Source organism: Rousettus aegyptiacus, unplaced genomic scaffold (assembly GCF_014176215.1).
Source record: "Rousettus aegyptiacus isolate mRouAeg1 unplaced genomic scaffold, mRouAeg1.p scaffold_m13_p_7, whole genome shotgun sequence".
Lineage (NCBI taxonomy): Eukaryota > Metazoa > Chordata > Mammalia > Chiroptera > Pteropodidae > Rousettus > Rousettus aegyptiacus.
Window position 1 is genome coordinate 92,952,304 of NW_023416310.1, and position 13,864 is coordinate 92,966,167.

The 13,864-nt window shown below is 44.8% G+C and overlaps 1 protein-coding gene across 3 annotated transcripts in view; it reads right to left on the reverse strand.

Moving 5' to 3' along the window:
* Window positions 1-1,710: 1,710 nt before the first annotated feature.
* The window catches only part of SH3RF2 (SH3 domain containing ring finger 2), a 115,121-nt gene continuing 102,967 nt past the window's right edge, over window positions 1,711-13,864 (reverse strand). For all 3 annotated transcript variants that reach the window (XM_036224812.1, XM_036224811.1, XM_036224813.1), the window contains exon 11: window positions 1,711-5,241. The gene's annotated coding sequence lies outside the window, so the exon portion shown is untranslated. The remainder of the gene's footprint in view (window positions 5,242-13,864) is intronic.

Here is a 13,864-nt window from a genome sequence, read left to right on the forward strand (position 1 = left end):
TTTCCAAAGTACTGGTGATGGGGCAGGAGATGGTTCATTTTAGTTAGCATCTGGACTGGGCACTAAATGTCACAGAAATACAGAGGCACTGTCCTTCCCTTCTCCTGACTCCCTCAGTCCTGACCGCAGAAAGGAGAAAGTCTCAGGTCACAGCTAATCTTGAACACCGCTCTAGCACTTGCAAATCCCTCGGGTAAGCAACTGTTGTGGATTGAGTTGAATTGTATCTCTCCCCAACACCACTCCCCTCTTTCCCAAAGATACGTTAACGTCCTAACTGTGGTATCTGTGAACGTGACATTATTTGGAAATAGGGTCTTGTAGCAATCAAGTTAGGGTGAAGTCATTAGGTGAGCCCTGATCCAATATGGCTGCTGTCCTTACGAGAAGAGACTTAGAGACACAGAGGGAAGGCAGCCGTGTGACAATGGAGGCGGAGCTCAGCGTGATGCCGCTGCCAGCCAACGGATGCTTGGGGCTCCCGGAAGCTGGAAGAGGCCGGGGAGAATCCTCCCTTAGAGGTTTTGGAGGAAGCATCGCCTTGCCAACATCTTAATTTTGAATTCTAGCCTCCAGAACCGTGAGAGAATGTTTCTGTTGCTTCAAGCTGCCCAGTTTGTGGTACTGGTTACTGCAGCCCTGAGAAGCGAAGACGCCAACCATCTGTGTGTGACTAGAATACTTTTGTTTTCGTTCGGGCCGTGACACAGAACAGTGCTGAGGAGCCTGGGTTGTGAAGCCGGAAATGCCTCCTTCACTTACTGATTGTGTAACTACAGGCACATTTGCTAATCCCTCTGTGCCTCAGTTTCCTCATCTGTCAAATGAGAGTGCCGGCCTCGTAGAGCTGCGAGGATTCGAACAAGTGAGACACTTAGTACAGTGCTTGGCAAGTAGCCAGGGCTCAGTACGTGTGAGCTGTTATTGCCATGTAATCTACTGCTACCTCACAGCCATAGCACCTTATGCTGATTTTCCACTTACGGTTGAGATACGAAGTGTTCAATTAAATTTTAGATTAAAATGGAGTTGGTTAAAAATAAGGAAATTAAATAAATAATAATATAGATGGTTGGTGGATATGGCAAACATTGTAAAGGTGGTAAAATGCTAATTTTATTGAGTACCTGTATGTTCCAGGCAGGCACTGTTCAAAGTACTCTACACGTTTTAAGACACTTAATCCTTAGCGTTCCTCAGGTGCTATTATAGCTCCATTTTCCAGGAAAGAAACCTGAACCACAGAGAGGTTAAGTAACTTGCCCAAAGCCACGCAGCTGGTAAGGGACAGGGAGCAAGCAGAGCAGGCTTCTGGCCAAGAGGCCTCTGGGGCCCTCGTGGTTGTACAAATTGGTGTTTGTTGTGCGGAGGTGAACTCAACCTGGTGAGCATTGAGAGGAAGCGCCACTCACCCTGTCCCTAGTCATCCCCACTGAAACTAAGCAGTTCTGGCTAACAAAGTGATTCCTCTCCTCCCATCCCTCCCTCTTGGATGCCCAGAGCAGCTGTCAGGAACCAAAGCCCTTTGGGAAAGTTAATTGCTCAACGTTGATGTTTACTCTCTGATGATGTCCTCCCCTCTCCAAGCCAGCTACTGAAAACAAAACAAAACAAAACAAAACAAAACAAAACAAAACAAAACAAAACAAAACAAAACAAAAAAACACACCAGGCCTCAGGGACAACTCTATTAATTGAAAATAAACCTGCTTTATTGTTTCATGCTAAAACACATATCGGGCTTCACAAGCTTGCAGCTGGGAACAATATGCATTTTTGGCAAAGGAGACTTGGGTAATCTCTCCACGTCCACTTGACTGACCCCTGCCTGCGTGGAGAGCAGATGATATTCATGCACCAATTTCTGGCCTGCTTCTCCTCTTGGCCGATGTGAGAGGTGCTAGTGGGCCTCTCCAGCAGCGGCAATGGGGTCCTTCTTTTTCCTCTTTTCTTCTGATCAACCCCTGGATGGTGAAGAGCAAACTTAACACTTCATTAAAGCCACACACCAAACAAGTAAAACTCTGGGCTCTAAGAGCAGTATCTACCATCTAATCGCAGAACGTAGAATGGAGAGTTGACGTGTGGATAGGTGGTTTTTGAAAACAGACGCCGGGAGTGGCCCTGAAGCGAGGCGGTTGAGGACCAGGGCTGGTTTCTTCTAGAGCATGTCGAATCCCAGAAAAAAAGGACTTAAAAACATGTGACTCCTTCTGAGGAGAAAAGTGATCCAACACCAAATATTTAAGGGAGAGACAACAATTCTGACATTAAACTTCCTCAGACTTATGACAAGCCGTCAGTGGTATAACTCTGAGAGTTACCCAGTGGTGAAGAAGGCATGTTCTGTGTGTTTTATTTCTCACTAGAAAGGTCCTTTTGGTTTTCCGGGATGCAAAGTGTGGAACGGACCTCTGATGACTCCACGAGGGTAAACAACACCAACACGTATGCAACAGACATTGCAAAGTAATCCACACAAAAGATAAATTACAAAACCAGAAAGCGAACGAAACCCCACCAAACTGCTTGGCTTTACAGTGGAATATACTAAGGAAATGAGCTGCCAGCCCTGCAACTCTCTATTTTTTGGAACGAAGATATGAAAAGTTTTGAAGTCCTTAAGTGTCCACTGTCCTATAAAATAATTTTTTATGTGTTTCTATATTTTATATATCTAAGGTTTACTTATACAATAATCCATAATGACTAACATATTATACCCTTTTTATAAACATTATTCACATACATATTACCTCATAAAGATTTTCTTTTCAGTCTATTAAAAACATTGCAGTTAAAAAAAACAATCAGAGACACATGAGTCTATTGCTCTTCTGCTTATATTTCCATGGACGAGGGAATTTTTCTCCCCTTCCATTTTTTTCTTTCGTCTTTTTCCCCCTAAACAACACTTTCTCCCCTTGACCCAACATGTAGTAATAAGCAGTGAAATCCCAGAAGATGAAACTCAGACTTCGTGGTTAGCAAACAATTCTAGCAATAATTTCAAGATTGACCTCATTCTAATCATTCTAATTCATCCTTGCCCGCCTCCGCCACCACCTCCACCACCTTTTGTCCCATGACTATTTGGAGTCCCTATCCTGGAGCTGACAAATCCAGAGATGAAAACTTTAGGAAACGGGGGAGCTTTCCTTAAGCTTCTGGGTTTGGCTAGGAACAAATCAGATTCTTCATTTTGTGTTTTCAGAAAATATTTGGTTGACGGGTTAAGCAAGGCCAAAGTAAAAGCTAACTGTCCACAGAACCCTCTACTATCAGCCAAGTTCCCAGAGATTTAAAAAACAGCAAGTGAAAAATTAGGAGTGGTAGTTTCCGGTTGCTCTAAATGTGAGAGGAGAAGCCCATGGAAGAAGAAAGTCTGAGCGAGAGGGCCTTGAAGACAAGGCTATACTTAGCCCATGTGGGCTGATGTTTTCTAGGCATTAAACGTTGTGTCTCCCCCATCCCAGTTTACACCACTGGGTTTCATGTGGGCAGGTTGCCTATACTTAACCTTTCTATACATCATCTATAAAAGTAAAATTTCTTCCAACTCTAACATTCTATGACTTTACCGGGGAAAATGAAGTCATTGAAACCTCTTCTTAGGTGGGCTGTAAGGCCTCCTGGTAATAATGAGTAGATTCCAGAATCTGAAGGTAGCATCTCTACACCCATTGCTGCCTCATGAGGCTAAAGAGGAGCCAACCAAACCCGAATTAATCCCAGAAGAAATGGAACCAACATTTAGTCCCAGCTGTCAGAGAAAAGGGATGACTGACAATTGGCTACACCATCACTGACCATGTGTGAGAAGATGTCACCACGGAATTATCCGTTCTGTGGTCTCATCATACCTCCTGCTTTCTCACTCACCACTTGGCAGAGAAAGACAACACTTTGTGGTTTCTAGTGGCTTATTATCGCCTTCCCCTGAGAGAAGGGTGTGGTTAGAGGTCCAAGTTACTCATCCCATTAAGAGATGGGTACCAGTTTGAGTCCTGCATGTGACAGCTTCACACAGAAGGAAACATTTCTATAACCACAAAATACGATCCTCACTTTGCTCACAATTTGGCTGATGTTTGCTCCTACTTACAAGCAGGCCTCGATGAAAGACTGAGGATGCTTTAGTGTAAAATTATGATCCTGAACTTTAAAACAATCAACACATCCAAATGAGGCTGCATTCTTGTCATTGTCTTTGGTAATGAGGGCAGCATGAAATGAAATTCTTATTGGCGTCTTAAGGGAGAAGATAAAAACGTGTGGCTCCAAGTGTCACAGGATATTTGTGAATTGCATTTATCTGTGCAATGTTTAATCTCTGATTAGCACAGATCATTTTAAATTTGAATTTTAAATTAGAACTTTTTTTAAACCAGGGGTGGAATATCTTCTAATGGCTTCTCCTTAAGACGACTTATTTCTGAACAAAAAAGAACGCATGGTTGTAACTGACTTTTATATCTTTAGACTCGAAACAGCCTCTCTGTCAGCAGTGCAGTCTATGGCATCTCTCGCATAACATCACGGACTTCTCTTATCTGGGATTCTTTACGTACCAAGTCTTATTTCCTAGATCAGGAATTTCCAATAGAAAACTTCTGGATCAGAAGGTGTCAGGAGGGGAAGAGAGAGTGGAATTGGAATGGAAAAGAATGAAGATGCGACAGAGGGATACAGGGTGCTCGGTCGCGAGTCGGGGGTCGGGGGGTGAAGGAGAGGGACATTGTGAAGAAGCGTTGGGTGTGTAGTTGTTGCTTCAGTCAAGAAAAGAATATTATGTTCTCTCCTGCACTGCTCTAAATCTTAGCCGGATAGACAGGCCATTCACAGAGCTGAAAGGCATTCGATGTCCAGTCTTTCCACTTGTCAGTTAGGTGCCAAGGTGTGGGAAATTGGCAAGACGAAGTTTGGCCTTGACAACAGAAAGAAGTGACAGGAGGGCTGGGAGCCTGGCGTGACCTGTGACAGCGCATGGCACGCTTGCTTTTCTCCAACCTGGCTCGCCGTGCACTGATACTGTGAGTGAAGACAGATTTGTTCTTTGTCCTGCTACCCTTCTGTCTTGGAGGCCAGCCTATTGGTTTTCTGTACCATTCCCTGATGTCCAAGGAGTATCACATGGTCCACAAACTCTCTGTGGAGCAGCTTCCATCCAATCAGATCTTCGGTTCTCGTCAGTCTCTCAGTTGTTGTGAGCTCCTCCTGGGAAGTTTACCAAGGCAGGGTCTGTGAAGGTGAAAAAGATTTCAGAATCTCTCATGTGTGACTGCATCCTGGGAAGACTACAGTTCTTTAAAATTCTTATATATGTATATAAAAGAGAAAATCAAAACATAGTAAAATGTTAATATCTAGGGAAACTAGCTCTGAAGTATATACAGGAACTCTTTGTACTATTTCAGCAACATTTCTGTAAGTCTGAAGTTATTTCAAAAATAAAAAGTTAAAATTCACGAGCCCCCGGGATCTCTCCAAGGCCTCAAATATTCTACGTTGATTACCAAACTCAACCTGCATCCCAATCTTCCCCACAGATGCAACCAATGCTCTTCCCTCTGTGCCCAGCCCTTAGCCCCCTTTCTCTTCCTGAGGCTGAGAATGCTGACAAGGTAGTGCAGCCAACACCTCCAGATGCCCCTTGTCCAGGTGAGGGCAGATGGTTTGAATGGGCATCACAGGAGTCAGCTGCTCTCTAAAGTCCCAAATGACCATGCCGAAGGGGGATAGGAGAAAGCTAAAAGGATTATGGGAATTGGTCCGATAACATTTAGAAAGACTTGTCTTTTAAAAGAGCCAGCCTCAGAGTTTTCCAGAAGTTCCCATGAAAACCGGAAATGAGTAGGAAAGGGAGTTTTCCATCTTCTGCCCAATTTCTTTCTTTCGAAGCCTGATTTCTTTTCTCACCAGGGACTTATACTAATTTAACAGGCCATTTTTTTCTCTTTGGGGGAACTTAAATGATGATCGCATTCTTGGCATGGCATGGGACGGTCAGATCTTGCCAGCAAAGTTTATGGGAAACACCCATTTGGGGAGTCTTACTCAAACTCCTACTCTCTAAAGGTAGCGCTGTGATCTTTGGCTCCAGAGATGGGGAGTACTGAAAGAGCCTGAGTTTTCATGCTGGCAGCCACACATAGGCTCAAAAGAGCCTCTCTGAGCTCTCAGAGTTCGCCAATGCCACACAGCATTTCCTCATTTGCTGATGTGCTCCATTCAGCGCAAGGCAAGTAAGAGCTGGCAGAGGTGCCAGGTGGCTGCTTTACGTCCAGTGGGAGAAGTAGGCATGAAGGCAGTCTGTGACTACTAGGATGCCCTCTGCGTCCCCCATCAATAAGCTACACAGGGTTTGGAGCTGCGCTGTCTTCACTGTACACCACCGAATGCGGGCAGGCTAATCTAGGTTTAGCCCTTGAAAGGGAAGGTGCCTGTGTTAGACACAACCTGCTTCCCTTTTCTGTGCCTAAGTTGGTGCCAGTGCCGATGCTGGGCATGTCCCTTTCGAGATGGGGCAGCCTTCCTGCTAATATCACAATGGGCCCCAAAACGGCCACTTTGGTCTGCAGATCAGGCCTGGTGTCAGCAGCTGGGAGACTGAAGGCAAGGTTATTTGAGATGATTGCATCTGGATCCCCAGGGCGTGGTGGTGGTTTGTTTGCTCTTTTAACTACATTTATTGTGATACAGCATTTCTGAGAGCCAGTGGAGGGGCGAGGAAGCAATAAGGAAGTAACTGCCAAGGAAAGGTTGGCCGTCACAGGAATCTGACCTTCCAGGTTATGCTAAATGATGTAGAAAGAACTTCAACTCAGATCGACTGACATTTTAATAGGCACCTTGAAATCCCATCAATGGTAGGCAGTGTGAATTTACCTAGGGCTGGCATTGTGCAGTGCTGGGTAGCAGCCCTTATTAGTGCTGTGTCTACAGGCCACGGTTTTAGGATTAGGCAGGTAATAATTCTTTGTTTACTGAGTGCTCAGAAGACAAGTCTATTTGAAGTAGAAAACCCTGATGTCTGCAGGAAAGCTTTGCATCCCATCTTAAATAAAGTGGCAAGCAGTTAGCAGCACAGACTAAAGTCAGATTGCCTGGTTTTATTCCCAAGCTCCATTTCCTAGCTGTGTAACACTGTGGAAATTATTTAATTGCTTTAGGTCTTAGTTTTCTTATCTGTAAAATGGGGGCAGTAATAGTATTTACTTCTTATGCCTATGGTAAGATTTTTAAATCAGTCACAGTAAAACACATAGGAGGGGTCTATAACTGTTGGTGCAAAAAAGTATTATCATAAATTAAGAGACTTTTTGAGGCTATTTATTGTGATCTTGCTTCTTGATTATCTCCATGTATAGAAAACCCTACAGGTAGATACAGATCGCTAAACTAGCTCATTGTCACATTCGTTTTTAGAGTTTATTTTGTCTTAAAAACCTAAGTCTCACTTTTGTAAATTGAGTTCTTAAAGCCTTACATCCTAATATGAAAAATGAGGATAATAATAGCTCAGTATTTAGTTTATGTGGTTATTGTGAGATGGCCTCTATTATTATTCCCATTATATAGATGAGAAAATTGGGACTCAGAGAAGTGAAGTGACTTGCCTAAAGTCACACGGTGAGTTGCACCTGAAATGCAACTCAAGTGTTCTAATTCTACAGTCTGGGGTCTTAATCACCGTGCTAGAAAAAGATAGGGGGAAGGGGAGGAGGATGGAAGGGATGGGGAGACTCATGATTAATAATACACATTTTTGGAATGAATAAGCAGATGTGGAAATTCAGTAAATATATCCTAATGATAACAAAGATGTCATTTCATGTCTTGTCCACACAATTCTAAAACAACTGTTTTGACTGCTTAGAAACTGACAGATTGCTTGTCGCTGGCTGTGTAGTTGTTGCTTCAAAGAGCCACGTGGACCAGTCCCTTTGGGAGGTCAGTTCTTAAGGTCCTACAGCCCTGGGCTGCTCGTGCCTGGGCTGGTCTTAGAGACGGGGAACGGGGCTCAAGAAAAGGGAAGTAACTTGCCTCTTCTTGTGGCGTTTCCCATAAGTCATCCTTCCTATGAAGGCCTTTCTGGGCAGGAAAATGGATTCTTCTATTCTCTGCTTGTTCATTCAACACGTATTGATTGCATGAGAAATGTGTGCTTAATGAATGAATTTCCTCGACATGCTGAGCTTGTTCTTGTCCACCTTGCCACACTGTCTGTCTGATTCCTGCTTAGTCTTCAAATCTCAGTTCAGATGTCACCTCCTTGGAGAAACCTTCCTGGCCACCCTACCTAATGTAGCTCATAGCCCTGTGCAGTTTTCTGTCCCTTCGCTTTGTTTCCTTCATAACGTCCGTCATATAGAAGTTCTGTGTTTAATTGTTTACCTTCTACTCCCCTTCGAGAAGGCGGGAACCTTACTTGCATGGTTCACCGCTGTACCCCAACCATATGGAACGAAACTTGGCACACGGTAGATGCTCAATCAATGTTTGTGTAATGAAACTGAATGAGGTGACATTGATTTCTACCCAGGAACAAAACATTCTGTGACTTTAAAAGGAGATGGAGTGAGAGATAGATAGGACGTTGGCCTGGAGCCCCTTGGTCATAATGACATGTCCAGCAGGGGTTTGACTAATCAGCACATGCATTTTCTGAATTACAAAGTGTGCCAGGAACATTTAATTTCTGTTAATTGGCCCCAAGGAGGCGGGGTTGTTATTGAAATCACCGGCCAGCTGGAAGCATATCTGTGTCAGGCCTCTTTGCAAATCAGAATGGACATTTCATATACACTGCCAACATTGTGAAGCTGCAAGTCCCCAGAGGAGCAGCAGCAATGGGCTTACAGGCTGCATTCAGGGCCACAGACAACCCTAAACCTTAAGTCTTCAACAGATGAGGTACGGTGGTGGGGACAATCAGAAGACAAGATGAGGGTTATGGCATAGGACGCGTTTAAAAATAATTGTCATATTGCCTCGACCCTGGTGCCATTTAGCAGCGTATCTGAAAGGTGAAGTGATTTCAGAGCTGGCCCCACTCTGCTTCCTCACTGTGACCTTAGACAAGTGATTGATCCTCTGCGCCTCAGCTGTTTGATCTATAAATAGGGGACAATAACATTTAACTCACGGGTTGCTGTGAGGAGTAGAGAAAATGCATGTAAATAATAACTAACACCACGGAGCATTTTCTATGGGCTGGGCATTGTGCTAATGACTTTATTATGCACACTTTCTCATTTAATCCCCACCAGAGCACACGAGGAGAGCATAATTAGTACCTACATTTTATAGGTGGGGGAACTGGAGGTTAGGGAGGGTCAATGACTTGCCCATGGTGACATGGAGGAAATGTGGAGCCTGAATTTGAATCCAGTCACCTGACTCACGGCAACTGCCCCTCTACAGGCTTAGCTCCGTACCTGGCACTTAGTACACATCTAATGAATGGCCGCGAATAACGCCTTGTTCTTGGAGTTGTTAGCATTTCTCCTGCTCTTGTGCTTTCAAGCCTTTGTCATGCCTGCAAACGCCTCCTCCAGCAGCCACCACTTCTAGGGTCCCTTCTGCACACAGGCATCTGGCCTACCCGTCTCCCTCAATCTTCCCAACATCCCTATGAAGTGCCTATTCTCGTTTCCATTCTTCAGACGAGGAAACGAAGTCTCAGGGAGGTTAGGTAACCTGGTCCAAGGTCAGGCAGCCAACAAGTGGTGGGGCCAGGATTTGAACTCAGGGACATGTGGTCCCAGAACTCAGGTACTTTCCATATAACATTTCCCCACGCTACCAGCTTCTGAACCTATTTCTCCTCAGTGAAGCTCTCCTGACAACCTAAACACTCCCTCGTTTCTCCTCTCTCACGCCCGCCTGTGCGGTAGAGCCTGGCTCTTTAGGGTATGTTGTTTTTGAATTGTACCTCCATATCCATTTATTGGTAATAGACACCATTTATTGAATACTTCAATGCACCCAAAACCACCAGCAGAGCTGATCTCGTTTAATCCTGCTGAGAACCTTATCAGGTGAAGATTCCAATCTCCATTTTGCAGACGAGAAAACAGGTCTAGGGAGGTGTCGTAACTTTCCCAGATTTCTTTAGTTACTTGCCAAAGGGAACATAAATAAGTGACAAAATGGGGACATAAAACACAGACGATTTGGTTCCCAAACCCATCACCCTAGCAATTATATTACATTGCCTCTCTGTAGCTTGTAAAGTTCTAGTGGATTGGGAATATAGCTCGTGTAGCTACCCCCTAACTCTTGTTGACTGGTACTTTAAAATCCAGTCCTTTGTTGAAAGTGTCCATAATGGAGGCCTAAGCTCTCAAACTTGCCAACATCTAAAAACAAGCTTAAAAAACAATTCAGCTCATAAATAGAATATGCAAATGGAATTTTTGGAAATGTGGTTCTGATATCTAAATTGGCCTTCCCTTCCAAACAGTATCGCCCCTTCCGACTGACTGCTCTGTTCCTTGTCGTGGAGGCTGGTGCTATCTTTCTCGAGCTGTGACTGACATGTCCTCTTCACGCAATGCGGTTCTCTATCTCTCTCCTTGACAGAGATGTAAAACATCTCCCCAAGGAACTGGGGATGGGGTCAGGAATCTGGATACAGCCTTTTGAAGGCGATATTTATTTGAATTCCTCTTTGGCCCTCCAGGCATTTTTGCTTTCATTCAAGCTTTCTTTTGCTTATTTGTGAAGGTCTCCTGAATGAAAATAGCTCTCACCATCCTCTTGGCTGGTCCAGGGAGTCATTGCTTTCATTGGAAGGACATTAGGATAGTTCTGGCCCCCAGGACGCATCAAACTCTACAGCACTCAAACCCTGACATTGCAAATGGCCTTCATCAAGTCAGTCGGTCAAGCTAGCACTTACTCCAACAGCATTAACTGAGGACATACAAAATGGCTTTTGTGAATGCCTTTTGCCATTTTCCCTGGGTCTTGGCTGGCATCCTTTTAGTCCTGACCACGCTGCAGCTCTTGTCCATCCAGCAGTGATCCTATTTGCATAATTAGCTTGCATCTGTTTGTATGTATTTATCCCCCCAAACAATTGCTTTTGAACTTTGGATAAATACCAGTATGGAACACTGGAAAATGTCAGCTCTTGAGCCCTCTTGTTCCTACAGATGAAAGTGGGGGTCATTTTGGAAAACGTATCTCTCGTCTTCTGCTCTGTATCGTTTAGAGTGAGGGCAAGCAAAACCAGAAATAAACTCATGAAGAGGGAGAAATCCAGGAGATGCAATATGATCACTGTGCTTTGATGTCAATGACCCAGAACCTCATTGTAACCTTTAGTTCTTTCTCAATTTGCCTGGCTGGGTCTGGCTGCCCTTGTAGTGGGGATAGATTTGCTCTTTGGAGTTCTCTGTGTAGGACACTCTAAATTATCTTCCTTCCTACCCCTGCTTCTCGGATGACAAGACCTTTGTAGTTTTTCTCTGGGAGGGCTCGACACTCTAAATTAATCCATCCCACCACTCCCGTCTCCATCCTCCTCCCCATGATCGCAGCAACACATGCCCATTTCTCTATCCTCTCCAACCTCAACCATGTTATGTGTTTATAGTTGCTATTGAAGAAGAGGGATGTGATGGGGCTTAGAATTGTGAGTTCTAGTCCTTGTTGCCTTGGTCTGGTCGTTTGAATTCTGATCCTTAGTTCTCACTTCTACAATGGGACAACAGCAGTACCTCCCCTCACAGGGTTGGGTAGGATTTGATGGCATGATGTATGTAAAGTACACGGCACATAGTAGTTGCTCACTAAGCGGTAGCAATTATTGCTGGATAAAGAGTCTGAGATTTTTTCTCCCAGTCTCCCTTCCATCTCACATCTGTTATGGGACCCTAAGCAAGGCATTGAAACATTCTGAGTCTTAGTCTTTTGATCTGTAGTCTGGGGACAAAAATAGATTTTTCCTGCGTACCTCACAAGGTTTTTATACGAATCTGGCAGCAGCAGCAGTAGCAGCAGCAGCGGCAAGATCTCTTTTAGTTTCTGATTCTGGGGAGCTGCATCTGGTCCTGCTTCTGCAGTCAGCTACTCAGAGGCACCAGGCGAGGCCCAGAGGAGGGCTGCCTGGAAAGTCCCCTGCTCGAACGATTCAGGCACAGCCACAACCTATATTTTCCCTATTCGGGAGCAACGAGATCTTCCCACACAGCTGTATTTGGAAGAATTCTTGTAAAAATCCCTCTAAACTAGAACTTCTCAAAGCCAGACATGCTGTTGCATCAAAATCTCAACTCCCAGCAATGAATCAAAGCCTCAGAATCCCAGTGACGAAAGCCAGATGGGAATTCCAATATTCAGGGAGGGTATCTAGGGCCTCAGGTTGCAATATTTGCTGTGACTAGTGTTTACTGAGGACCTCTGTGAGCTGCATTGAAGATCCCATATGGTTACATGTATGAGAAATTTATAAAAGAATGATAAGCATGGAGTTCAGAATAGTGGTTAGGAGGGAAGGGGGAGGACAGGAAGAAAGGATGAGATTAGGAGAAGCACACAGCAGGCCTCAATGGGATTGATGATATATTTTTTTAAAAAGCTAGGTGGTAGGTATGTGGTTATTTGTTTTATAAAAAAAAAAAATACATATACAATTTAAAAAGGGAGAAAAGCAGAGAAGAATCCCCCAATCCAGAAAAAATTTGTAAGAAACAACATTCTGTGAGGGCTGTACATATTTTACCTATCTTATTAACCACCGAATCCCTGTCACCTCTCCCAGAGCCTGGTCCAACGTGGGCGACGGGTAACTGCTGTGGAATGAACGAACGGACAAAAAGGCGAACCCGTGATGCTGTTCCACGCCCCCCAACCCTGTCACTGATCCCACTTCTGCTGCATTCCATGTTAAAGCGTAGGTCGGTAGGCAGGAGAGCTTCCTGGACATTTCATTTCTGCTCTGGCCTAGGACACAATGCTATGGCCTGGCAAATAGATGGCTTGGTCATTTAACATTGCTCTATTCCAAGCAAAACGTCCTTGCGAGATTTATTCTCAGCGACACCAACCTGCTGCAAAGGTCTTTGGAATTAACTCCTCTGGTTTGGTCCTGCCTGACACACACATTCCCTAAGTGACTATATTTCATGGCCACCTGAGAGACTGCTGGAAGTCTATCACTCTTTTCTCTTAGCCAAAGGGAGAACTGGGGTCTTTACTCTCAGGATGTAAACAAGAGAAGCATCAATGGCAGCAGCTGCTGGTCCTGGGGCAGCCCAGCTTGCTAAGCACTTGCCCCCAGCTGGAGAGACTTGGTAGGATTTCGCTGTTCTGCCTGCCACAGCTGCTCTCTTTCCAGGGAGGGAGGCCGAAAGCTCTGGGGCTGTCCTTTGTGGACGGAGTCAGTGAGAGGAGGATGGATGCCTGCTCATCTTGTTGAAACAAATGACTTCCGTACCTGCCAAACAAAGGCCAGAGGAGCTGAGAAGCTGAAGGGCACTCTGCTCATGCCTCATGAAGGTGACTGTCAAGGAGAGTGGCCGATGTGGGGGTTGGGAAGATTGCTGGGCTTGACAGCAGTGCTCTCAGCCTCTGAGTGACCTCTCTGGGCCTTATTCTGTACAGTATGATAATTGTCAAGATATTTAACAACCAATGTGGTGTAGGCACTAGCCACTCAGAGTGAAGAAGGGCTTTACTGCTGGAAGCCTCAGCTGTACCTGGCCTTAGCCCCCTGGCTGTTGGATGGCAGAGCGATGGGGAGAGATCTGGAGGAAGGGCCAGGGCGCAGGAGTTGGGAGAGGCTTTGGGAGCTCAGAGCAGCCACTATCAACCTATCACCACAGGTCTATTTCAATATATTAATAGCCATTGT